Source organism: Heterocephalus glaber, unplaced genomic scaffold (genome assembly GCF_053883595.1).
Source record: "Heterocephalus glaber isolate CG9 unplaced genomic scaffold, H.glaber_assembly_v1.0 deba00001461, whole genome shotgun sequence".
Lineage (NCBI taxonomy): Eukaryota > Metazoa > Chordata > Mammalia > Rodentia > Bathyergidae > Heterocephalus > Heterocephalus glaber.
The window spans coordinates 48,312,515-48,339,230 of NW_028258308.1; the positions used below are offsets into that span (position 1 = coordinate 48,312,515).

At 37.2% G+C, this 26,716-nt stretch overlaps 1 pseudogene; it reads right to left on the reverse strand.

Annotated features, from left to right (window-relative positions):
* Positions 1-15,394: 15,394 nt before the first annotated feature.
* On the reverse strand, positions 15,395-16,329 carry LOC101704819 (olfactory receptor 2L13-like; annotated as a pseudogene).
* Between the last annotated feature and the right edge of the window lie 10,387 nt (positions 16,330-26,716).

Consider the following 26,716-nt stretch of genomic DNA (forward strand, 5'->3'; position numbering starts at 1 on the left):
GAAAATATACTCCTTTAACTTCCTTGAAAGAAACATAAAAACAAACACAAAATATGGATTAAACAGTACAGGAGAATAAAAAGGAACTAAAGTTTTAAAATTGATTAGAATGAGTAAATTTCCTCCAACAATATGCCTTTTATTAAATGGATTTTAATGTCTGAAATAAATATTCCCATTCAAATTGTCTCTGTAATCATCTCAGCATTCACACATGCATGTAAGCTTTTAAACATAAAATCTGTCACCTTTTGTAGCAAAAATGAATATGATAACAATAACATTTCTATTTAGATAAGTTCTTTTCAGATAAGTTCTGGTAAATATATTAATTGAACCATTAATTGGACCAATCAGGCAATAAAAACAAATAAGAAAATGTAAATAGAAAAGAGATCAACTATTCTTTTTCAGATAACATGAAGTTTTACAAAGAAGACTCAAAAACTACACCAGAAGACTCCTAGAACTAAAAAATAAATAAATAAATTCAGCAAAATGGCAGAATGCACACTCAACACCTGAAATTAAATTGTGTTCTTGTCCAATAACAATGAATCCACCATTGTTGAGTTCTTGATCAAAGAAGCAATTTCACCAATAATACCTTAAAAAATAAAGTATGTAAAATTCAACTTAACTAAGGGGACAAAGGACCTTTGCCATAAAACTTATATAATAGTGAAAAAATTACAGGAGACATAAGAAAATGGAAAGACTTCCCTTTTTATGGATTAACAAGACAAATATTGTTAAAATGTCTTTTTATCCAAATGACCTACAGATTTAGTGTAATTCTTATTGATAGAGCTAGAAAAAAATCCTAAAATTCATATTGAACTAGAAAAGACTCAGAATGGTCAATGAAATTCTGATCAAAATGACCAATGCTGGAGGCATCACAAAACTAGATTTCAAACTATACTGCAAAGTCATAGTAACAAAAATAACATAACATTTGCACAAAAAATTCATTAGACCAATGAAATTAAACAGAAAACACAGAAACTAACCCATTCAGTGCCAGCTGTCTGATTTTTGACAGAAAGGCCAGAAACATACATTGGAGAATAAGTAGCTTCTGTAACAAATGATCTTGAGAAAACACATTCACACACAGAAGGTTGAATCTAGACCCCTATTTCTCATCTGTACTAAACTCAAAAGAAAAAATATGATATACTTAAATATAAAACCAGAAACTGAAATTCCTGCACTGTTGCATAGAGAAAACCCTTGAATCTTAGGCTCCTGCAAAGACTTCCTGAACAGAACTTCAACATCACAGAAAATAATATCAAGATTCAACAAATAAAATTGAATCTAAACAGCAAGCTTCTTCACACCAAAAGCAACAATTAAATACAGTAAAAGACAGGGAAAGGCTCTTTGGAGCTACCTTTTTGAGAGAGGGTCAATATCCAGAATGTATAATGAACTCCATAAAATTAATTTTCAAAAACAAATAACTCAATCAATATATGCTTTAAAGGATTGAATAGACAATTCTCAGAAGAAGAAACACAGGTGGCCAATTAATATATGAAAATATTGAACTTCTGTAACACATAAGAAGATGCAAATTTCAACTACATGGAGAGTACATCTCACCTCAACTTCACGAGTAACATCAAGAATAGAAATTCCATGAATCCTGACAAGAGTTTGGGGATAAAATATTGTTGGTGGGGGGCTGGGGATTTAGCTCAGTCATTCCAGTGCCTGCCTTGCAAGTGCAAGGTCCCAAGTTCGATCCCCAGTACCAAAAAAAAAAAAAAAAAAAAAAAAATTCTTGGTGGGAAGATTAACTAGTGTAATTCCTATGGAAATTGCTGTGAATTCCTCAAAAAACTAAAAATATAAGTAGTGTTTGATACAGCTATACATTTCTGGGTATGTTCTGGAAGGACTGAAATCATCACCCTACAGTGGTGCATGCATAACCATGTGTATCATGGTGTGATTTTCAATAGCTAAGCTGTGTAAACAGACCAGATACAACACTAACAGATGAGAACATGTGGGAAAATGAAATATTATTGGGATATGAAGAAGAATGAAATCATTTTAGTAGGACAATGGATGGAACTGGAGACCATTATGGTACATGTAATAAGCCTGATTGTACTTCTTAGTCCCAGTGGAACATTTTTGTGCTTTATACATATGTGGGCTTCACTCTCAAAGAGATGTTGATGTCACATTCTGTTCAGGACAGTGATTTGGGGAAGCATCTTGGATTACTGATGTTCCATTAACAAAGAACAGCAGCTAATAATTTACAATCATACACTTCTAAGTAATTTAAATCAACTGGTCCTTCACATACCCATGGCGATCATGAATACTGTTGAAAGAGAGATTGTGCAGGAAAGCACATATTCTCTGTAGAGATGGGAAGAACTTCTGAGGAAAGAGGAAGGAGTGGAGGAGGAGCAGAGGGATTAAACATAAGACATGATGTGTGCACGTGTGTAAAAACTCTCACCTTATGTGATCACTGTGTGTCATAAGCATGAACTACTAAACATTACACAAAGAACAGAGTGAGTTCAGAGAACTGACAGAACACAGTATTGTTAGACAAGGTGTTGGCTGAGATCTTGGGTATCCTCTGCTCCTTATAACACTTTCGATACCAGCCTCATGACCTAATGTGTAAGGACAAAGCATATGGCCACAATCAGCAGGGTGCAATTCCTTCTTCCTATTCTACTCACTCTCTTCCACTGTGATGTTTCCAAACATCAATACATTTTGGTGATTAAAATAAACAAGATTATGTGATGAGTAGTTAAAATCATGGGTAAAATACATAACAGAACAACAAGCTGTAACATACAGTAGGATGTATGGGCATTCTTACTAGAAAGAACAATAAGGGAGAGATAAAGGCCAGAGAGGCAGTTGGGTAAGAGTTCTGGTACAAGGGACTGGCTTAATCACTTTCCTCCTCACTGGACAGAATACCCAATACCTTCAGCTAGAAGGAAGAGAGGTTCAATTTGGCTTGAGTTTTAGCTCATTTTCTGCTGCCTCCAAGGCAGGACAGCAGAGCATGGCAGGGGTGTGTGGAAGGAGAAAAAACCCTCCCTTCATGGTATCTGGGAATCAGAGAATCAAGGGAGGAGCCAGGAGAAAAGATACAAACTCCTGGGTCATGTCCACAGTGACCTGAGTCCTCCAACCAAACTGCCTCCTAATTGCAAGCAGGCTACACTTCCCTGTGCTCTGCACTCTTCCCAAGATCCTGTCTCTGACTATTGAGGCTTTCCAAGGGCATCTAGAGGAACTCTAACAGCCCCATGTGGACCCACTCTCTGAGCTAGTCTGGTGATTGAATATTCTGCTCAGAGCGAGCAGCGAGGAGAAAGCCTTTAAGGGAAAGACATGTGGGTTTCTAGGACAGCAGAAACAGGTGATTTATTTTGAAGTGTACGTCTTGGAGTCATTTCTGTGAGAAGAAATGAATGATATTTTGTGCTGAGCATGATGACAAGCCAGTGCCATGCCATGGTCGTAGGTATGTGTCTAGATGACATACTGGGTGCTTGGGTTCTGTGGAGAGCTGGGGAATAGGAGCATGGAATAGAGTAGTCAGCAGAGAGTAGGCATAGCTGGAGACCACTCTGGATCTGAGAAAACAAAGCCTTGTGTCCTGGAGGCCTGGCACATCAGCACAGTTGGCTTCCTATGAGGCATAAGGCAGTGTCTCATGAATCATTCTCTCCATTCCCCTTTGTGCAGTGACTGCTGCATGTAGGCTCTTAGCACATCTACTGATGAAACAAACCAAATATTAGACTTAGAAATATGTAATGGCCCAAGATAACAAGCTGTGGGCAGATGTTTTAAAAATCAGTCTTAAATGTATGTGCCCCTGTGTTCTTATAGAACATAAGAGAATGGGGAGGGATTTGTTTTCTCCCAGGTTTAAATTCTGAGGAAGAAAGGTACCAGCATTTCTTTCAGGGAAAAGTGAAAGTATTGCATTTCCAATAGCAAGTAATGAACACAATGAATGTTTTAAGTTTATATATTCCATGACAGTGTTGCTTTGACAGATTTTTATGATTGCATTTAGATTTTCTGCTCTATATATTTGAGATCAGAGCATTATAAAGATGGTTTTATGGCAATTACTACAACTATTTCTTTTTATATTGAGAATTGTTATTTCAGTGGTCATAGGAGATTGTAGATGCATTCACATTGTTGTATATCTGAGACTGGAAACACTGACGATCTGGAAATAAGTTAAAATGGAGAATCTGTTTCCAAGATCCCTAACAATTTTCTATTTTTGGGTTTGGAACTTTATTTAAGGATCAGAATTATATGAAACCTGACCCTCTTACTAACATTCCATCACAGAGAATAAAATTTCTGTATCTCCATGGTGTCTCTAACATTAGTGTCTTCTGCACATTGTCAAAATATATGTGAAGCTAAAAGAAACCTTCATAATATAGGACATGACATATGTAAGTGTAGCAAGTACACGTTGTGAATTTATTTTAGAAAATTTACAGGTATACACAGATTTAGAAAATATTATACACAATCAACCCAAGACAATAAGCTGAAGTTTTGTCTGAGCTTCAGGTAGTTGAGTCCCAGCAACTTCATAGGAGAGCTGTAGGTGTGAACTAACTGAACTTTCAGTGTTCAGCTCATAGTAGGTCCTCAATACAATTTAATCTCCATTGTCCATTCTAGATTTTAAACATAAGGCCCCAGCTCCCAAGAAATGCATTGTGTTTTGTACAGACACAGTCTTCATGAGGAACACACTGGAATTCTAAGAGGTTCACAGTGTGTCTCTTTACATTATAAGTTTACTAGATTTTCCAGTTTGTTATGAATTCTGTATACTCAAAAGCAGAAGAGGCTGGCTTATGATAGTAAAACTGCATCTCCAAAATATCTCCCTTACCTAGATCTAACAAAATCTACCCAGGTCATTAACATCATTCAGACTCACCTTCTGTGAACTGAGTTTGCATATTGAGAGGAGAAACCATTCTCTGCTTATGGTCCATTCGATGTCTTAAAATCTTTAAGTAGCAAGTGGTGCTCACATGGTGGCCAGGCAATGGAAGTAGATAATGTCACTTGTCAGCAGGCCCTGCATTAAATTAAAACTATTTCCTAACATGAGAAAGCTTTCTTTATCTGCCAAAATCACTGAAAAAATTACCAATTACAAGTTGTAACAGTGCCTCACATTTCCTGCCTCTGATCACTTAGGTCCAAATTGGAAAATAACTTTCTCCTCTTTTGTGAAATAGTTGGATACATATTTAGTTAAAACTTCTTCCTTCAGTATTTCCTTGTTCAAGTAAAAGCAGAGTAAGATGCTTCTAACTCAATGCCCTCAGGTTCTACTGATGGGAAGTAGGAGGACCGATTGCTATATTAGATGCAGAATGTTATATCATCAGCCTGTCAATAGCCCCCTTTTTGTTCTAATTGATCCCCAGTGTCCAATTCCACAGGGACCAAACCTCACCACTGGACTGTGATATTTTGGAGATAAGCCAGTTCAGAACTTAGAGCCACTAGCCAATGTAATCAACTCTTCTGCATTCAATAACTACCCAGAATTAGACTAAAGAGGAATGACTTTGATTATTGCAGAAAAAGATTGAAGGATTAGAGAGATGATAGATGTTGTTTATTGAAATCTCCACAGTTTGTAACTGATCTAAGTATTAAAGAGTCTGGGAAACACTTCAGCTAAATACAGGAGGATCTAGTAAGAAAGTTTCCTCTGTCCTAGTAAGTTTCTAGAGAAATTCATTGAGAGCTAAATTTAATTAGACTTTGACAAAATACTTTCTTCTATTTGTGGAGGGGTATTCACTTAACTTATGAAAATGTTATTCTAATCAACAATACTATTGGGTTGAAGAGTTTAGATTTTTGGATAAAATGAGTAGTTAGACTTAAAAAGAAGTGTCTAACTCATTAAAATCAGCACTAAGAATCAGATTTGGTAAATTAGTGAAAATAGTTTGTGCCCAACTCTATACAACTGAACTAATAGGCCAGATGATGTAGGAGCAAATTGGGAGAAAGTGTGCCAAAGTTTTGTGTATTCTCTTTTGCAGGAGCAATAATGAGTATATCTTGGGATCAATGTCTGTCCCATTAAGTCCAAATATTGGACAACCAGAGACTTATATCTTGAAGTTATTTTTCATATTTATTTCGGTATTGTGTTATGAATCACTTTTACATCACTGAGAAATATCCAACACTCAAAATTTAAAAGAGGAGAGGCTTATTTGGCTCTAAATTTCCAATGAACTCAGTCTTCAGTCAGCTGCATCTAAGGCAGAAATGCATGTTTCAAGGGGATGGCAGAGGAAAGCTGCTCAAATGATGGCAGTCAGGAAGCAGGAAGTGAGAAGGGAGGAGCTCTAAGTGAATCCAACCTTCCAGGTCCTTGCCCCAGTGACCACATCCACCCAGGACCCACATCATGAGGCCACATTCACCCATGAACACATCGGTGAATTAATCATCTGATGCATACTGTTCCTCCATAAACCAATTGCCTTTCAAAGACCCCTCCCCAGCTCCTCTGACTGTGAGACTTCTGGGGAACATTTTATCTAAACTAGGCAGTTGTGATATTTTATCATGGGATGAGAGGACAAAATACAATCTAAAAACAGTAAAAATGCCTGTAATGGAAACATAATAAAGTAAACACTTGACAAATGAGGTCTTTTTTATTAGTTGTATAATTTTATTTTTTGAAGCAAAATTTTTTTCTTAAATTCTTTTTATTGGTACATTTTAGGTATACAATATATTTACATTTCTCATTGGGAACTTGTACCTTTATATGATGCATCTTGGTTCTTATTTTTTCCCCATTCCTAGCCCTCCCTTCATCCCCTCCACCCTTCCCTATTTACAAAGACTTTATTTCCATTTTTTCCATTGTTCAGCATTTTTCCTTTCCCTTCTTCCCTTTGCCCTGACCCTCCCATTACCCCTACCACTTTGGACCTTTTCTTCTTATTTTGCAATATCAACTGGTCTTTCTAAATATTGGTACATGTTAGGTATACAATATAATGACATACTTCATTGGAAATATGCAACTTTACATAATCTCTCTTGGTTCTTATTTTTCACCCTTGCCCAGACCTCCCTTCAATGCCTCCATCCCTCCCTATTTACAAAGATTTTATTCCTACTTTTCCATTTTCTCATATTAATTACATTCCCTTCTTTCCATTCCCCTAGCCATCCCACTTCCTTCCCTTTTGCCAATTTTATTCTTATTTCGCATTACTTATTATAGGTTTTAGTCCTTATTTACACTTTCAGTTGCTCACACCAGAGAAGCTATTTGGTATTTATACATGTGTGTCCTATTTATTTCACTTAAGAGTATTGTCTTGGGGCCAGGGATTTAGCTCAGTGGTTCTGGCGCCTGCCTCGCAAGCCCAAGGTCCAGAGTTTGATACACTGTACCCACCCCCCGAAAAGAGTATAACCTCAATGTGCATCCATTTAGCAAAAATGTCTCTAATTTCTCATTTTTAGGTCTGAGTAGTACTCCATTTTATTTAAAAAAAACACATTTTCTTTATCAAGTCTCCAGTTGATGGCCATTTAGGCTGTTTCCAAGTTTTAGTTATCATTGCAAACTGTGTTGCTATGAACATGGGTGCACATGTATCACTGTGGTATGATTCTTTTAATTCTTTGGGGAGGATAACCAATAGGGGAATAAGTAGGTCAAATGGGACTTCCAGTCCTAGTTCTTTCAGGTATCTCCATACTGCTTTCCACAGTGGTTGCACCAGTCTACACGCCTACCAGGAGTGGAGCAGGGTGCGTCTTTCCCTACAGCCCTGCCAGCATTTGATATTGGTTGATTTCATGATAGCAGCCATTCATTCTGGAATGAGGTAGAATCTCAGCATTGTTTTCATTTGCATCTCTCGAATGACCAGTGATGTTGAACATTTTTTCATGTATTTATTTGCTATTTCTACTTCTTTGTCTGAGAAATGTCTGTTCATTTCAGATGCCCATTTTTGGATTGGGTCTTTAAATTTAGGAGATCTGATCGTTTTAAGTTCTTTATAGATTCGAGATAGTAGACCTTTGTCTGAGGAAGAGCAGGTGAAGATTTTTTCCCACATTGTGGATTGTCTCTTCACACTGCTGGTGGTTTCTCTTGCTGTGCAGAAACCTTTTAATAAGAAGAGATCCCACATGATGGTTGTGCTAGTTCATGGACAACTGAGGTTTTGTTCATAAAATCTTTTCCTACACCAATGTCTTCAAGAGTTCTACCTAACTTCTGTTCCAGCCGGTTCAGTATTTCTATTTTAGTATTTAGATCTTTAATCCATTTTAATTTTAATTTAGTGCATGGCAAGAGATACAGGTCTAGTTTTAATCTTTGGCAAGTGGAAACCCAATTTTTCCTGCACCATTTATTAAAGAGGCTATCTTTCCCCCAGTGAGGGTGTTTGGCTCCTTTATCGAAGATGAGATGGCTGAGTGTGTCTGGTGTTGATTCTGCATCTTCTAGCCTGTTCCACTGGTCCTCAGGTCTGTTTCTTTGCCAGTACCATGCTATTTTTATCACAGTAGCTTTGTGGTATAGTTGGAAGTTAGGGATTCTGATACCCCCTGCCATGTCTCTGTTACCTAGAATTGCTTTTGCTATTCTGGGTCTCTTCTTGTTCCAAATGAATTTTTGGATTGTTTTCTCAAGGTCCATAAAGTATGATGCTAGGATTTCAATTGGAATTGCATTGAATCTATATAGCAGTTTTGGAAGTATGGCCATTTTCACTATGCTAATCCTTCCTAACCAGGAGCAGTGGATCTCTGTCCATTTTCTGATGTCATCTTCAATCTCTCTTTTCAGAGTGCTATAGTTTTCAGAGAAGAGGTCTTTTATTTCTTTTGTTAGGTTGATTCCTAGGTTTTTCAGTTTTATTGATGCTATTGTGACAGGAATTATTTGCCCTATTTCTCTCTCAGTGATTTTGTTATTAATGTAGAGGAAAGCTATTTTTGTATATTGACCTTGTAACCAGCTACTTTACTGAAGTTGGTTAAGTCTAGAAGACGTGGTGGAGTTTTTTGGATCTTCTATATACACTAGCATGTCATCTGAAAATAATGACAATTTGACTTCATTTCCTATATTTATTATTTTTATTTCTTTCTCTTTTCTAATTGCTGTAGCTAATGTTTCCAAAACTATATTGAACAAGAGTAGTGATAGTGGACATCCTTGTCTTGTTCCTGAGTTTAGTGTGAAGGATTTCAGTTTTTGACCATTTAGTATGATACTGTCTGCTGGTTTTTCATAGATGGCTTTTATCAGTTTGAGGTAGAGACCATGTATTCCAATTTAGGATTTTTAATCATAAATGCATGTTGGATTTTGTCAAATGCTTTTTTTGCATTTATGGAGATAATCATATGATTTTTGTTCTTGGCACTATTGATATTGTGTATTACATTGATTGATTTGCATATATTGAACCATCCCTGCATCCCTGGGATGAATCCCACTTGATCAGGGTGTATGATCTTCTTGATGATCGTCTGCATTCTATTTGCCAATATCTTATTAAGGATTTTTGCATCTATGTTCATTAGTGAGACTGGCCTAAAGTCCTCCTTTTCACTTGGGTCTTTTTCTGTTTTGGGCATCAAGATGATGCTTGCTTCCAGGAATGAATTTGGGAGTATTGCTTCACTTTCAATTTCATTGTTGTGTTTAAACAGTAATGACAGTAGTTTCTCTCTAAATGTCTTACAGAATTCAGCAGTGAAGCCATCAGGGCCCAGTCTTTTCTTACGTGATAATTTTTGTATTACATTTTCAATTTCATTGGCTAATATTGGGTTTTTTAGAATTTTTAAGTCATCTTTGTTCAACTTTGGTAATTCGTATGTATCCAGGAATCTGTCCATTTCTTCTGTGTTTTCCATCTTATTGGCATATAGGTTCTGGAAGTAGGTATTTATCATCCTCTGGACTTCTGCTAGGTCTTTTGTAATTTCACCCTTTGCATTCCAAATTGCATGGATTTGGGCCTTTTCTTTCCTTTTTCTGATAACATTGGCTAAGGTTTTGTCAATTTTGTTGACTCTTTCTAAGAAACAACTTTTGGCTTCATTGATTATTTGTATCATTCTCTTAGTCTCCATTGCATTGATATCCTCTCTGATCTTTATAATTTCCTCCCTTGTATGAGGTTTTGCTTTGTCCAGCTCTTCTTCTTCTTCAAGCTTGAGGTTCACCATCAGGTTATTTAGTTGGGCTCATTCAGTTTTCCTAATATGAGTATTCACTGCTATGTATTTCCCTTGTACAAGTGCTTTCATTGTGTCCCATAGATTCCGATATGTTGTATTGTCATTGTCATTTAATTGAAGGAATTGTCTGATTTCTTCTTTAATTTCCTCTGTGAACCATTGGTTATTCAGAAGTGTGTTGTTCAGTTTCCATGTGTTTTTGAAATTTTTCCAGTTTCTTTTCTTATGGATCTCCAATTTCATTGCACTGTGGTCTGATAATATACAGGGGATATCTTCAATTCCTTTGCACTTACTTAAACATGTTCTATGTGTGAGTATGTGGCCTATTTTGGCGAATGACCCATATGCAGCTGAAAAGTATGTGTATTCTAATTTTGTGGGGTGGAAGACTCTGTAAACATCTGTTAATTTCATTTTTTCAAGAGTTCTATGGAGTTCTAGTATTTCATTACTTATTTTTTGTCTACTTGACCTTTCTCTTTGTGACAGTGGGATGTTGAGGTCTCCCACTACAATTGTATTAGTGCATATATGACTTTTCATGTCAGATAGTATTTGTTTTATATAGTTGGGTGCACTAGTGATTGGTGCATAGATATTGTCATTTCTTCCTGTTGAGTTGTTCCCTTTACAAGGATGTAGTGTCCTTTGTCTCTCTTAATCAGTGTTGGTTTGAAATCTACTTGATCTGCAAAGAGGATAGCTACTCCTGCTGTTTTTCGGGTTCCCGATGCATTTAGTACTGTTTTCCACCCTTTAACTTTCAGTCTATGAGTTTCTTTTTGAATTAAGTGTGTTTCTTGTATATAGCATATTGTTTGACTTTGCTTCTTGACCCATTCTGCCAGTCTATTTCTTTTGATTGGTGAATTGAGACCATTAACATTGATACCTGAAATGTATTGACTTGTGATTGCCATGACTTTTTCTTTTTGTTGGGTTCTCTACATTTAATTTCTTCTCATACTAGATGGGTTCATTCTGCTTTGCTTCCTGGGGTTGTGATCCTCAATGTCTGTTCCTAGTGTATTGTGTAAAACTTTTTGGAGTGCTGGTTTTGTATCTATGAAGTTCCTAAGGTGCTCTTTGTCATGAAAGAATCTTATTTGTCCATCAGTTTTGAAAGATATTTTTGCAGGGTACATCAATCTGGGTTGGAGGCTGTTTTCTTTTCAAACTTGGAATATGTCACTCCAAGTTCTTCTTGCCTTGGTGGTATGTGTTGAGAAGTCTGTTGTGATTCTGATGGGCTTTCCTTTGTATGTGATTTGTTTCTTTTCTCTAACTGCTTGTAGAACTTTGTTCTTCTGTTGAGTTTCTGGAACCTAAACAATTATATGCCTATGTGTGGATTTTTTTGATCAAGGCTATTTGGAGTCCTATATGCCTCACTTATCTGTATGTCAAGCTCTTTTCCCCTCCTTGGGAAGTTTTCTGCCATTACTTCTGTGAACAGTTTTTTATGATGTCTGCACGCTCCTGTTTCTTCTTTGACTCCATTCAGTCTTATGTTATTCTTCTTTGCATCATCTAGCACCTGGATTGATTTCTCGTGTTCCCTTACAATTTTGAAGCAATTTTTCTTTTGCTGCTCATAAATTGCAATCTTATCTTCTATATCTGAAGTTCTGTCCTCACATTGGCTCATTCTGCTGTGTAGACTTTCAATGGAGTTTTTCATGTCCTGGAAATCTATTTGCATCTGTTTTATGGATTCCATTTTTTTCCTATGTTGGGATTCTATCATGTTCCTCAGCTCCTCTCTAGATTTATTAATCATATCTTGTACTAAGAGCACAATCTCTACTGTTATCTGAGAAATTATTTCCGATTTCATTTTTTCCAGATCCCCCTTTGTTGCCAGTTCAGTGGGTCCAGGTGGTTGAGTATCAGAGTTCCATCTCATTTCCCTTTGGGGTTGCTGTAGGTGATCTTGAAATCTGATTTTGAGACTTATTTACATGTCCTCTCATTTTGACCTGGGGGTGAGTGGTGCTGTAGGCACCCACGTGACTCACCTCCTCTGAGCTGAGAGAGGTGGAATGGGGGCTGGGAGCAGAGGGATGGATGGTGGCCCAGAAGGCCCTTCCTCTGGGCTGGGAGTAGAAGCAAAACATTTATTGGTGCATTTCAGATATACACAATGATAACATTCATCATAGGGATTTGTACCTGTACATGATATATTTTGCTTCTACTTTTTTTCCCATTCCTCAGATTTTATAACATTTGGTATCAGAAATGAGTAAGTTATAAAGAAAAGTGGATACTTTTATTGTTTGTATTTTTAATGTAACAATTACATATATTTATTGTACAGAATGTAATTTATTGTAACATTTACACACATGTTGTTCTTTATTCACATACCCACACTATTACTCTCTCTTACGCTTTCTTCCCCTACTCCTTTACCTCCATGTGATTCAGAAATCTTTGAAAGTTGTACTTGGGAAAAGTTTTAAATGGTTTAGAGATGCTAGGTATTAGAGGCTCAGAAAGCTGTAAGTAGAGATTGATGGGAGATGCTGGTGTGAGCTCATAAGACTAGAATTCTAGTAGTAATGCATAAATTAAAGGCTATGATCATGGTTGTGAATGGAGACTCTATTGGAGGTTGGACTAAAGGTCAAAAGTGCTACATTTTGCCAAAGAACATGCTTACATTTTCCCATGTCCCAATACTTTATGTGAGTCTGAAAATAAAGGTGGTTGAGTAAATGATTTCATAGAGAAAATTTCAAGGCAACCCACTGATCAGACTATTGGATGGGTACTGTTGGCTTCTTTCAGCCATTTTTACAATGAGAATAAGGAGAAAAAGAAAGCAAAAGTTGGTTACACATCCCTGGAATTCCAGCATTCTGGGAAGCTGAGGAAAGAGAATTACAAATTCCATCCCCACCTGGGCAACTTAGCAACACATTGTCTTAAAAGTAAAATAACTAAATAAATAAAAGGGCTGCAGATGTAGCTGAATGTCGAGGTCTTGGATTCAGTCAACAGCAGTAACAATAATAATAATAATAATAATAATAACAACAACAACAACAAAAACAAAAACAAGTTAAAGAATTAACAATTTTGCCACTCGGACAGAAAAGTACTGCCACACTTGGAGTCCAAATTGTATAATTTATCAAAAGATCAATATGACTGAAAATAGTACAGACACTTGGCATTAGGAAAATACAAAAGTATAAAATGTGGAAAAGAAGCCTTGAAGGGATGTCTTAAAGTCACAAAACCCCACCAAATGTAGCCTTCAGAGGTTGCTTTGTGCTTCAGAGGAGAATCTGGAATTGGAATGTTTAGCAATGCTGGAGATACCATAACTTTGGTGATTCTTAGAGATAGGCTATATGCACTTTGCTTAATGGCCTGGGCCTGGGCCTGCTGGGGCCCTTGTGTGTGATTGGCATGGCTTGGATTCCAAAGCCTTCCAAAGATTTCATGAGTTCTTATGAAGGGCTTATGGAAGGTGATTGGATAAGGGAATGCCATCCTTGCCAGGGTATTGATCCATTGATGTGGTAATAACTAAATGCCCTGTTAGACAGTGGGGCTGGGCTGAAGGAGTGGGGTGTGGAGGTGAGGCCCACAGCTGTGAATTCTTGTCCCTGGTTCTGCTTCTCTTTCATTGATCCCTGGCGCTCATGCATTGTGCAGTTTCCTCCACCGTGCTCTTCCACCACACCATCTTTGTTCCATACAAGTCAAATATGTAGGGCTTCAAATTTTGAAACCATGAGGCAAAATAAACACACACACACACACACACACACACACATGTATATATATATATATATAGAGAGAGAGAGAGAGAGAGAGGTGTTTGACGAGCTCATTTTTCTATTTTTGACTGAGTGGTTCACTCTTTTCTGTTAAGTTTTTGAGTTCTTTCTGTATTTTCATTCATCTTTTGTCAGATGACTAACTAGTGAAAGTTTCTGTTGTTCTATAGGGGACCTCTTCACTCCATTAACTATTTCCTCTGCTCTGCTGTAGTTTTCTAATTTGATATATTCACATTGGCCAATTCTTTCTATTATTTTGTGAGCTCTTGGAGATCTGTGCAGGAAACCATTGCTTATACCAATATCTTGAAATATTTTCCTTTACTCATTTCAAAATGTCAGGTCTTCAGTTGATAACTATGATTCACTTTCTCTAAATTTTTGTACAAGTTCCAGTGATGAAACTAATTTCAATCTTGTGCAGGCAGAGGTCTGATTTTACCAGCACCACTTGGAGAAAAGACTCTCTTTTCTGTAATGTAGGTTTAAGCTTCTTTGTGGAGAAACTGAGGGCTACAGATGTGTAGGGTTATTCTTGTCCTCCCTTCTATTCTCCTGGCCTAAATATCTATTCATATTCAAACATCATGTTGTTTTTATTACACTAGTCCTAAAGGATAATTTAAATCCTTTGGCTCTTCTCACTAACTTGTGCTTCTACATGAATTTTGGGATAACTTTTCTACTGTTTTGAACAATTTTTTTGGTATTTTGTTGAACATTACATTGAATCTGTACAGCATGTGTACAGGGCAAGTAACAGCATTCTCAAAAGTTAAATTTATACACAAGGCTCTGAAGTCTTAGAATAAAACCAAATTACAAGAGCACAGTGATAAATTTATGCCAATATTATGGAATTATTCTGTGTCAATACAAGTATGAATATTATTACATCAAGAGTAATAAACTTATAAACATGTATTGCATGTAGAACATTATAATATATTAATATTTTTGTAAAATTTGCATTACCTATATTTCATGATAAATATATTAATAATTACTATAGTACTATGCACCAATTAACTTATTTATGTTAACAATAGTTTTTTTTTTTTAGTACCTGGACTCGAACACAGCACCTTGCACTTGAAAGGCAGGCAGCAGAATGACAGAGCTAAATCCTAGGCCCTGTTAACAGTAGTTTTCAATGTGTCACTAAAGATATTAAGTCACACAGGTGCATCCTACCATGTTTCTAACAGACATTATCCTTCAATAGTGTTCAGCTAAGCAAAAAAAAAGAGAAGTAAAGAAGACAAGTAGAGCCTGCAGAATCATTTCTTCTTGAAAGAAAATATATCAAACAGTCTCACCAGGGTCCCCAGCACCTTCTTGTTCCTCAGGCTGTAGATAAAGGGGTTCAGCATAGGGGTGAGGATGGTGTAGAAGATGGCCAGGATCTTGTCTTCTGCTGGGGAGTAGAGAATCCTGGGCCAGAGATAAGTGTAGACAAAAGGAGCATAGTAAAAGGTCACCACCATTAAATGTGTGGAGCATGTGGTGAAGGCCTTTTTCTTTCCCTCTTTGGAGCACATGTGGAAGACAGCAAAAAGGATCCATCCATAGGAAGCAGTGATGCCAAAGAAAGGGAGGAGGAGGAACAGACTGGTGCTCACTAAAACCATGTACTCATCCCAGGTGTCCACACAGGCCAGGGGCAACATGGCTGGGACATCACAGAAGAAGAGATTTATGGCCTGGGATCTGCAGTAGGGAAGATGAAAGGGATAGACTGTGTGTGCCAGAGAGTTGATGGAGCCCAGTATCCAAGATGCTGCAGTCATCTTTCCACACATCCTTTTGCTCATGCAGATGGGGTAATGGAGGGGGTGGCAGATGGCCACAAATAAGTCATAAGCCATAGAGGCCAGGAGTAGCTCTTCTGAGCATCTCTTGATCAGGAAGAAGAAACTCTGCCTATCACACCCCAGCAAGGAGATGCTCTTCTGGCTAGAAAAGAAGCTGAAGGCCACGTTGAGGACAGTGGTAGAGATGTACATTAGATCCATGAGAGAAAGCTGGCTAAGAGAAGGTACATGGGTATGTGCAGCCAGACATCTGCACATATGAGGTGAATCATGGCCAAATTACCCACAAAAGCAAGGCAAAATACGAAGATGATAAGCAACAAGAGAAGTAGGCCAGTGGGAGTACAAGGAAGCAGACCTAACAAAATAAAATCATTTGAAGTTTGGTTCCATTTATCCATGAAAATATTCTTCATTAAATTGTTTGAAAGAAAAATAAAAATACAACCACTAAGTATATTTATGAAATGAAACAGAAGAATAGAATTAAAAAAGAATGTATTTTACTAATGTTTGAGTAGAATGAATTGATTTTCCTCCAACCCTATGGCATTTGTTAATTTGAACTTAGTATCTGAATTGAAGGTTTGTTTTCTGATTGTTTCTCTTAACCATCAGAAATATATATATGTGTGTGTGTATATATATATATATAATATATATATATATATATATATATATATATATATAATAAAGCCTAGAACCATGGGCAGTAATCATCACTTATGGACCTTCCTTCCTTCCTGGATGACTCTTGGCTAACCCAATACTCAGGATCACTACTAAGTCACAGAAATTGAGGAATGGGAATCCCTCATCGAGTCAATTCAGCACAGCATTTCTACAATAGCAACTCACGTGTGTAACTCAGAATCTTTCGGTGTACAGAAATTCTGAGGTGTCAGTATCTTGTTCCCCTTTACTTTTAAAAATTCATTTTGTTTCCCATTCTCATTATGAAAGCTTGATAAATTTTGATACCCTCTTAGATTTTCTACTTATCACATTCTTTATAGACTTTCTTCTGACCTTCGTGAAATGTGTGAAATGTGTCCACCAACAAATTCTGTCCTTGATCTGTCAATGTATTGTATATCCTATAAGATCAGCCATACTCTTAGCATATTATTTCAATATGCTGTCATTCCTAATGATGTTTCTATTTTTGAAGCCCAAAAAATCTCAAATTTATTGGCATATATTTTCATGCACATTTTCCTTTTTTTCCTGTAAGAAATTTATACCTGATGAGGGTGATACATTTCATACCATGTATTTTTCTTCATTTTTTCACAGCTCCAAACTATGTCCACTATAATGGTGGAAATATGACATGCACATGAGGATTAAATAAAACACAGACCCATTTATCCTTATCTGTTTATATAGGAATCTCAGAGACCCATAACATGTGTGTGCTATTCTTTCCATGACTTTATTTGTTGTCATCCTTCCACAGCACAGATTCTGCCAATTTTGGCCTAAATAGCTTCTTTTCCCATGTATTAAGAGTACTATTCATTCATGGAAAGAAACATTTTCTGAATTACAGTTGGGGCTGGAACCAGATTGGAGCCTGTGTGGTGGCTTAAGTTTCTAGTATTTATAGCTATTGCAGAGTGAATGCATTCCATTCCACTTGTGTGATTGCTATGCTTCTGCAAAGATCATACCTGATTCCATCTCTGACCTGGTCTCTACCTGTGGACATGGGAGCACTGTTCCTGTCCTGCTCAGCACACATCTGCACATGTGGAGGCAGGAATCAGGCACAAGACAAATCTGCTGAACTAGAAAGGGAAGGGTGGGCAGTAGCACAATCTTGATGCATAATTCTCCTACTCAGATCTAATTAGTTAAACTGAACCAAAATAATCATTAATAATTTAGAGTAAAGTAAAAAAAGAGAAAAAATGAATACATTTCTCTTCCTGAATAATTTTTCTCCTTTCTATGCCCCAGGTTTTCTTGAGAACTTTTGTCTGTAACAAAATTCCTGGTAGCCTCTCTTTCCCCTGCTCCCATCTCAACACTGGTGATCCTTTTAGTCACTCCCCATGCATGCATCAGCCCTTGCTTCCTGGGTTTGACTTCTCCTCTGGTCCTACCTCAGTCTAAGGTTTCATGCTAACTACATATGCGCTCTGCTCTCCAGAGGAAAAACTGATGCCACCCACATACTGCCCAAGATATTGATTTAGAGAGGAATGGGGAAATAATGATTTTTTGTATTAAATTATTTTATTGTTACATTATAGGTATACAACACAATTACATTTCTCATTGGGAATTGTACCTTTACATAATGCATCTTGGTTCTTATTTTTTTCCCCATTCCTATCCCTCCCTTCATGCCCTCCACCATTCCCTATTTACAAAGACATTATTTCCATTTTTCCCATTTCTCATCATTTTTCCTTTCCCTTCTTTCCTTTCCCCTGCCCCTCCCACTACCCCTACCCCTTTGGACCTTTTTTTCCTATTTTACATTACCAATTATTCATTCTAATCATTGGTACATTTTAGGGAAATAATGATTTTTCAACAGGACAAAAAGGGCAATAATACTTTGTTCCAATTACATATTTGTAGTAATGTGAATCAGCTGTTACTTCATATACCCTTGCTAATGATGCACCTATGTATGAAAGAAAGCTCCACAGGAAAATGGAGATACATCTTTATTGCTGTTTAACACAAGGAGCACCACCACTGAAAAGCATGTGATCAGAGAGCTGACAGGCACATGATGCCATGGGACTTCTAAGCTAGCTGAGGTCATAGGCATCCTCTGCTTCCTACCACATTTTGGAAATAAAACTCATGACCTGTTTCATAAAGATATAGGAGCACCATCATCATGACAAATTTATCACTTCAAATTGTACTCAGTGTTTGTCTCATTGTAGCTCTACTAGATATTAACACACTGTATAACTAATGCATGAGTGTGTATGATGGGCTGGTAAATGTAATGGGTAACTGAGAAGATACAACAAAATGTTCACATGTACAGTGTGATGTTTTGTGGTCATTAGGACCACAAAGGAGACTGGGGATAGGGGCAGGGAAATGTTGGAAGAAGTCTCCCTAATGGTCATTGTGTAGCAATGCTTCTGAGTCTGAGTTGCCTACTCAGGGAGAACAGCAAGAGGGAAATCATGGAGCAGCTTTTCTGGGCACGAGGACAACAGCGATGAGATGAGGAGAGTGTGTTTATAAAGCACAAGGCAGAAGTGCTTTTGTGTGGGAGGAAGTAAGGCCTTGGAACTTGACCCAGGTGTGATGAGAAGCCAATGGTGTGCCATGGTCCCGGGCCTGTTTCCAGACCTCACACAGGATGCTCATCTGAGCAGGCAGAACTGGCGAGGGGTACATGGAGAGCAGTACTCAGCAGACAGAAAGAGCAGCTGGAGATCACTCAGGATTAAAAGGAAAAAATGGCCATGCATCCCAGGCCCCTAACCCCAAGGTCTGTGCACATCAGCATAGCCAGCTTCCTATGAGGCAAGGGCAGTGTCCCATGATCATTCTGTCTGTTCTCCCTTGCACAGTGACTCCTGCATGGGAAGCTCACAACAAATCTACTGATGAAGAAAGTCAAATGTTAGCCTTAGGAAAACTTAGCCTGATGGTTTAAACTAACAAGCCATGACAGCACAGGTTCAGAAATCAAACTTTAGCATAATTGCCCTGAAATTGAGGATTTAGGATTGGGGAGATTTCTATATTTCCTTCTTTGATATCAATTTAAATTCAAACAATAAAATGTTCCAGCAGTTCTTGCTGGAGTTGCATTTGTGATAACAAACATGAACATGGACTGTTTTGAGTTAATGAACTCTATGGGATGCTCATCTTGTAGAAAGACAAATGTTTCCATTTACATTTTCTGTAGCATAGGTTAGAACTTAGAATATCAAAAAGATGGACTGAGAGCAGTAACTACAGCTACTTCATTCCCTATACTGAGAAGAGTCATTCTGTCAGGCAATGCAAGATAATGCATAACTGACTGCAAGATCCTATACATCTGGGATATTGCAGGGAGAGCAAAGAGTCTGATTCCACTGATGCCCAGCAGCTTTCTTCTCTAGGCATGGGAGCTTGTTTAATGCAGCAGAAATATACAAAGCATAACTCTCTTGGTTACATTATAACTTGGAGAATATTGCTTCCATGGTGAAAATCAGTTTAAGATCGATGTCTCTTTTGATTCTCATAAAAGACATTGTTAAAACACATAGAGTATAAAAATAACACTCCTTTGAAAGTTGAATACACCTAAGTGTAGCATGTACAGGGCACTGAATTTAATTTGCACAAGTTACTATTTGTCCATACACACCTTTAAAAGTATTAGAGATAATGATCCCATGGGCAATAAGCAATAGTTGAGCTTCATCTATCTCAATCCCAACAACACCAAAGGACAGCACAGCAGATCCTCAGTAAGGTCAATTGCCTTTGTCCAATCATATTTATAGTTTAGAAATCATCAGACCCCAGGGAGATCCACTATCTTCACAACAGAAAAAAACTCTCCAGAACAGCACACTGCAGCCCTCTAAAAGTTTCATGCTAATTCGTGGCACAGTTTAAGTTCATGCTTAGTATTCTGAATTTGTTGTGAGACTCATAGTTCTCTGTGCTATAGAAAGGGCTCCCTTAAGGTAGGAAAACCACATCTCCAAAATATCCCCCGTAGTTAAAGCTGACCCAGCACCCCTCAGGTCAGTAATGGCATTTGGAGTCACCTTGTGTGAATTCAGTTTGTTTTTTGAGAGAAGTATGATCACCACTCCCTGCTGAGAGTCTGTGGAAGTTCTGTAAAATTTTCAGATACAAAACTGCCCATGTAGGCTGTGCGACAATATCGTGTCACTTGTCAGCCTAACCTGTACCAAAATTCAACTCCTCTGCTGACAGGAGAAGCCATTCTTCACCTCCCCACTTACTAGAAAGAAGTTTTCAGGTGTAAACTGTGAGATGCATTCCCCTCTGCTCCTGTAATAGCTCTCTTCACATTGAAGCCAGAAAACAACTTCAGTTTCTCTTGTGATATATTGCACATATTTTCTTAACTGAAGGACCTTTCACTATTATCTGGTTTGAGGGAAAACTGAGTATGACATTTCCCACTTCACTTCCTGAGAGAAAACAGAAGGACAAGTTGGTGTGTTTTATATGTTCAACCTCATATCACCAAGCCTGAGATATCCCTCTCTTTTTTACAAATTGATCCCCATTGCGCATGTCCAAAGGGACAGCATCTTGGTCCTTTCACTTAACTTTGCTAATTTGGAGATAACTCAATTCTAGATTTAGAGCAAATCTACCAAATCAATCAAATTAATTCTAGTACATTCTTCTGCATTTACCTGTCAACCAGAATTAGGCTAAATGGGGATGCTTTTGATTTTACAGAGTAAGATTTTATAAGTAATGTGAGGTAATTTTTTGAAATGCCCTCAATTTGTAAATTAAAAGCCTAATAATTAATGAAATTCTGTGGTTGCTTATACATGTTCTGCTGGTTAGAGAATAATTAGTACAAGGACCATTTCTTCTCTACTGTTATGAAAGTTTCAAGGAAAATTAATAGTGATTGTGGCTAAAATACATTATGCACCAACAACACTTCCTTCTGTTTCTCAAGGGCTTACATGACCTTTCCCAAATTAATCCAGTCAACAATTCTACTGCAGGGAAAACTTTACTCAAATGAGTTGATCAGTGAGAAGAATCTAGCAGACCAGATGCACCTTGAGGTGCCCCCCAGTTGTTGGAATTTATTGAGATATTAGTCAGTTGCTAGGTTTTTAAAAATGGGAAAATTTGAGGGAGATTCTAGGAATTATGTAGGAGCAGGTATGCCAAATGTTTACAACATGTCTGTTGGAGACACTAAATTTATAAACATTAAGAACTCTAATGATGCCATTTGATGCAGACTGGTAAAGCCATTTTGGATACTTATCTGAAACCTGTGGTCTTTTGTCACAGGAAGAAATGACAGAATATTAAGTGATGAGATTTTATTCAAGGACTATGAATTACACTTCCTACACCCATAGCATATGTCACCAGCAGGGTGCATATTGTAATTACTGTAATTTGGAAAACCTGACTGCAGAGCAGTGCTTCTACCCCAGGATCACATGTCCCAAGGCCTGTGTTCTTCCATCACCAATGTAGGAAATGAAAGCTGAATTGAAGAGCTTCAAATGCATAATTAATCAAGAAGAAATAATTAGATGAAAGAAGTAAACTAAATTGAAAATAAACAGAATTGAAGAAAAAGTGGATGCCTAAGGAAATGTATGGTTTTCAAAAGAGAGATAAGTTTAAGCTGGGTGTGTTACACAGGAGTCCCTTTACTTATAAGTAGATAATTATCAGAGACTTAATAGTGAACTTTAAAGGGAACCCAGGCCATTCAGAGTGCACCAGCTTTCCTCTTGTATGAGAAATCCAAAGTTAAATAAAGAGCAAAATAAAAGACAGATAATAGGAAACAAGGAAATGCAGGTCTCTTGGAAATGAGGAGGAAACCAAATGAAGGGGAGAAAGGAGGAGGGTGACAGGGAGAGTGGTGAAAGGGAAATAAAAAACATTAAGGTGTGTAATGTACATGTAACAACAGGCCAGCATTGATTTAGTCATTCCTCCAAACATGTAATCAAAAGTAAAAGCATACTCATTCAAATATACTAGTTTTTATGTAGAGGTAAAAATAATAAAAAGCATAACAAGGCCACTGTAGTTGTATAACAAAGGAATCCTTATGGACAAGACTCAGTTCCTCTTGCCATCTTCTGTAGCACAGAATCCAGGAAAACTCATCAGTGATGTGCTGAGGCTGCTTGGGTTCGATGATCTTGCTGAAACAATGACATGACAACACTGCTCTCTCTGCCCTAGGTTGAACGAGCTTTGTCTCCATCTCAGTGAGTAATCAGAATGGTTACTATACAGTGACATGTCAGAAACTTCTACCAAGGAATTCACAGAACACTCAGCCGAGGGACCACATGCCCTGTTGTTGTCATTACTTTTTAAGAAACATTATTTTTTCCAAATTTGATACTCAATGACTTCAAGCATAATTTGTTGTTGTTGTATTGGTACCAGGGATAGAACTCGGGACCTTATGTTTGTGAGGCAGGCGACAGAACCACTGAGCTAAATCCCTGGCCCTCAAGCATAAGTTTTATTCCACACTAAACACTGCCCATTATATGGAGATATATTTAAATGTAAATTCATTTCTCATGTATGATAGTTTTAACACTATATGACATTGTTATAGCTGCATTTGCTCACATGAGGACAGATCACGTAACAGCACTGGCATCATGATGAGTGCGGAGAATTTCTGTGCCTCACAGAATGCTCTCTCCTCCCTAAGGATAGCAGCAATGTGAAGAGACCAGCAAACCAGTTGTTGTTTGGGGAGGTATTTCAGGGTAATAAGGTGGATGTCATTTTCTACAGACTAGTATTAGTATCAAACTTATATCAGCCAATCCAGGTGTGATTTTTTGCACAAAATTTCTACACTAGTTGAAAGACATCTGTCTTGCATTGAAGTCATTTTACATGATTATATCCTCTGGAATATTTTAATCCCATTTTTAAAAAATGAAGAGAAACAAAGAAAGCTCACAGGATCTATGAGGAAATGTCAAAGGAGCAAAGTACAGATCCTTGGGATTCAAGGTAAAGTAGAAAGAGTGAAAAAGATACATAAATTATCCAAAAAATGTAACAAAATATTTGAAACTTGGAGAAAGATAAATGCCATAGTACAAGACAGTCAAAGCCACTAATCCTTCAACTCAGAAAGGTCATCTAAAGACATCTTCCAAGCACACTCTCAAGGGACAAAGAATGGTATCTGAAAACAAGAGAGGAAAAGCATCTTAGCTTTTACCACAAAGAAAGAAAATAAACACAAATACTTTACACTTCAAATTCATTACTCTACATTTGCAATATTTTATGTTCAGGATTCTTTTAATGGACACACTTGTCTTTCCAGACTTCAGAAAAAAATCTTTCAGCTTTTTTCAGTTTGATATAGTATTGGCACAAGGTTTCAAATAAATGTATCAAATTGTGATGAGGTCCATCTATTCCTAGTTTTTCAGGATTTTTATGATGATCAGCTGTTGGAGTTCATCAAAGGCTTTTTCAGTGTCTATGGAGATACTCATGTGGTTTTTGTCCTTGCTTCTGTTTGTATTGCATTACATTTGTTGATTTGCAAATGCTGGACTATCCTTGCATTCATGGGATGAAGCCTACTCAGTCATAATGTATGATTTTTAAAATGATTTGTATACTGTTTGTTGGTAGCTTGTTGAGGGTCTTTCCACCTACGTTCATTAATGAGATTGGCCTGTAGTTTTCTTTTTCGGTTGAATCCTTGCCCAGCTGTGCAATCAAGGTAATGCTAACTTCCAGGAATGTGTTTGAAAGTACTGTTTTCTTTTCTTTGTAATTTCATGGAAGAGATTGAAGAGTATTTGCACGAGGTCTTTCCTAAAGTTCTTGTATAATCAGTGGTGATTATACATGAATCTCTCATGTCTTGGGTTGCCTTAGCAGGTAGCTTTTTATTAGTACCTCAAGTTTTTTCCTGATATTGAGGTATTCAGAGATAGTGTACTTCTTGGTTCCCTTTTGTAATTTATACATATTTCAAAATCTATCCATTTCTTCTGGATTCTCCAATTTGTTGGAATACAAATATTTTAAATAATTACTAAGAATTTTCTCAATTTTCATGGTGTTCATCTTGATTTCACTTTTCTCATATCTTATTGCCTTGAGATGGTCTTTTCTTTCATTTTATTTATTGAGATTAGGTAACTGTTTGTTTGTTCATTCTCTTGAAGATCCAGCACTTTGATTCTTTTTATTGTGTTTTCTGTCTTAATTTCTCTAATTTTTGCTTTGCTCTTAATAATTTAATTCTTTGTACTAGATCTAGATTTTGATTTTTCTAGAAACTTGAAGTTCATTAAATTATATATTTGGCCTTGCTCTGTCTTTTTGATGTGGACATTCACAGCTACAAGTATTCCTCCTAAGATAGTTTTCCTCATCTACCATAAAATCTGGTATGTTGTATTGACCTTATTGTTTGATTATAGGAATTGATTTGTCCCTCGATTTCTTCTGTAAGCCATTGATTTTTCAGGAATATATTGTTTGATTTCCATGTGTTTGCATAATTTCTGATTTTGAATTCTACTTTCTTTGCACTGTGATCTGATAATATCCATGTGATCAATTTCAAGTATTTGTATTTACTTAAGTAAGCTTTATGGACTAGTACTGGATTATTTGGAGAAGCTCCATGTGCTGCTGAGAAAAATGTCCTTCTTTTTAGTTGAACTATCTATTATAGCCATTTGTTCAACAGTTTGCTTCAATTTTGATAATTTCTTTGTTGTTTTTTGTCTAGTTAAACTGTTCATAACAATAGCATATTGATGTTGCCCCACCATAATCATAAGTTTATGTGAACTCCTTGTCCTGCAGTGTCTGTTCTGTGAAGTATAATTGTTGTCTTTTCTTATTCAATTGTTCCTTTAGCCAATAAGCAATGATCTTCTTTCTCTCTTTTGATCATTTTTGAGTTGAAATTGATTTGTTTGAAAATTGGATAGCTACTCCTGCTTATTTTGGTGCTCATGTTGCATAGAATATTATTTTCCATCCTTTGAAATCTTACTCTGTGAATTTCATTTTGAATTAGATTTGTCTTGTATATGTCATACTACTGGGTTTTGTTTTTTCATCCAATCTGTAATCTGTGTCTTTATTTGGAAATTGAGGCCATTCACATTGCAAGTCATTACTGAAGTGCACTGATTTGATCTTATCATTGTATTTTAATCTTGTTGCTGATTGTTTTTCCCTCTTTTGGTTTAACTTGTCAACATACCTGGTGTATCCATTCCATGGTGGTTTCATGTGGGAAAAAGCCTTGAACAAGAGTTCCATAAACTAGATGATGTCTCCCAGCTACCCAATAAGGGCCAATCCATAGTTGTGGGGGATGCGAGACATACACACAGATGGACTTGAGTATGTGAAATCAGGAATGTGATCATCTGAATCTCAGCACACTGTTCTCTCCCAGGGCCCCCTGTGCTATGTGTTGGTGGCCACAAGGAGGCACAAAGATGGTTCTGTGCTCAGACAGAAGAGTAGAGAGTATGAAGCTTCCCAGGACACAGAGGGAAGGTGGGGCTGAAATGCTCTGTTGAACTGAGAGAGCTGCCCAGGGAGGGAGGGACTGAGCACTTCTCCTTTCCTCACTGGTGACCACAAAACAGCAGGGAGTGGTTCCCTTGTCATTTACATGCTGAAAGAAGCCTTGGGAGTAAAATGTAAATAACACTTGGCTGTTATTCCAACTTATTGTTTGATGTCTTAAGAATTATTCATTAAGTCACACAGTTCTTTAAATGAATAGTCATTTTCACTCACTTTGAAAAACAATTCATATTCCATGTCCCATGGATGCAAGGTCAGGTGGCAAACATTTACATATTGCCAAGGTAGGAGCCAGCAGTAGCAAGAACTGATCAGGCTGAGGCAGAGTGACTGCTTGGATCCAGCAGTTCAAGGCCTGCCTGGGCAATGACTTTTGTCCAAAAATTGTGGGGGTCTGTGAAGTAATGTGTAAAATAGTAAAGGAAATGTATTTCCATACATATTAAACAGAATATAGATGAGTTTCTGCTCTTTGTAAATGGGCATATGGATGGT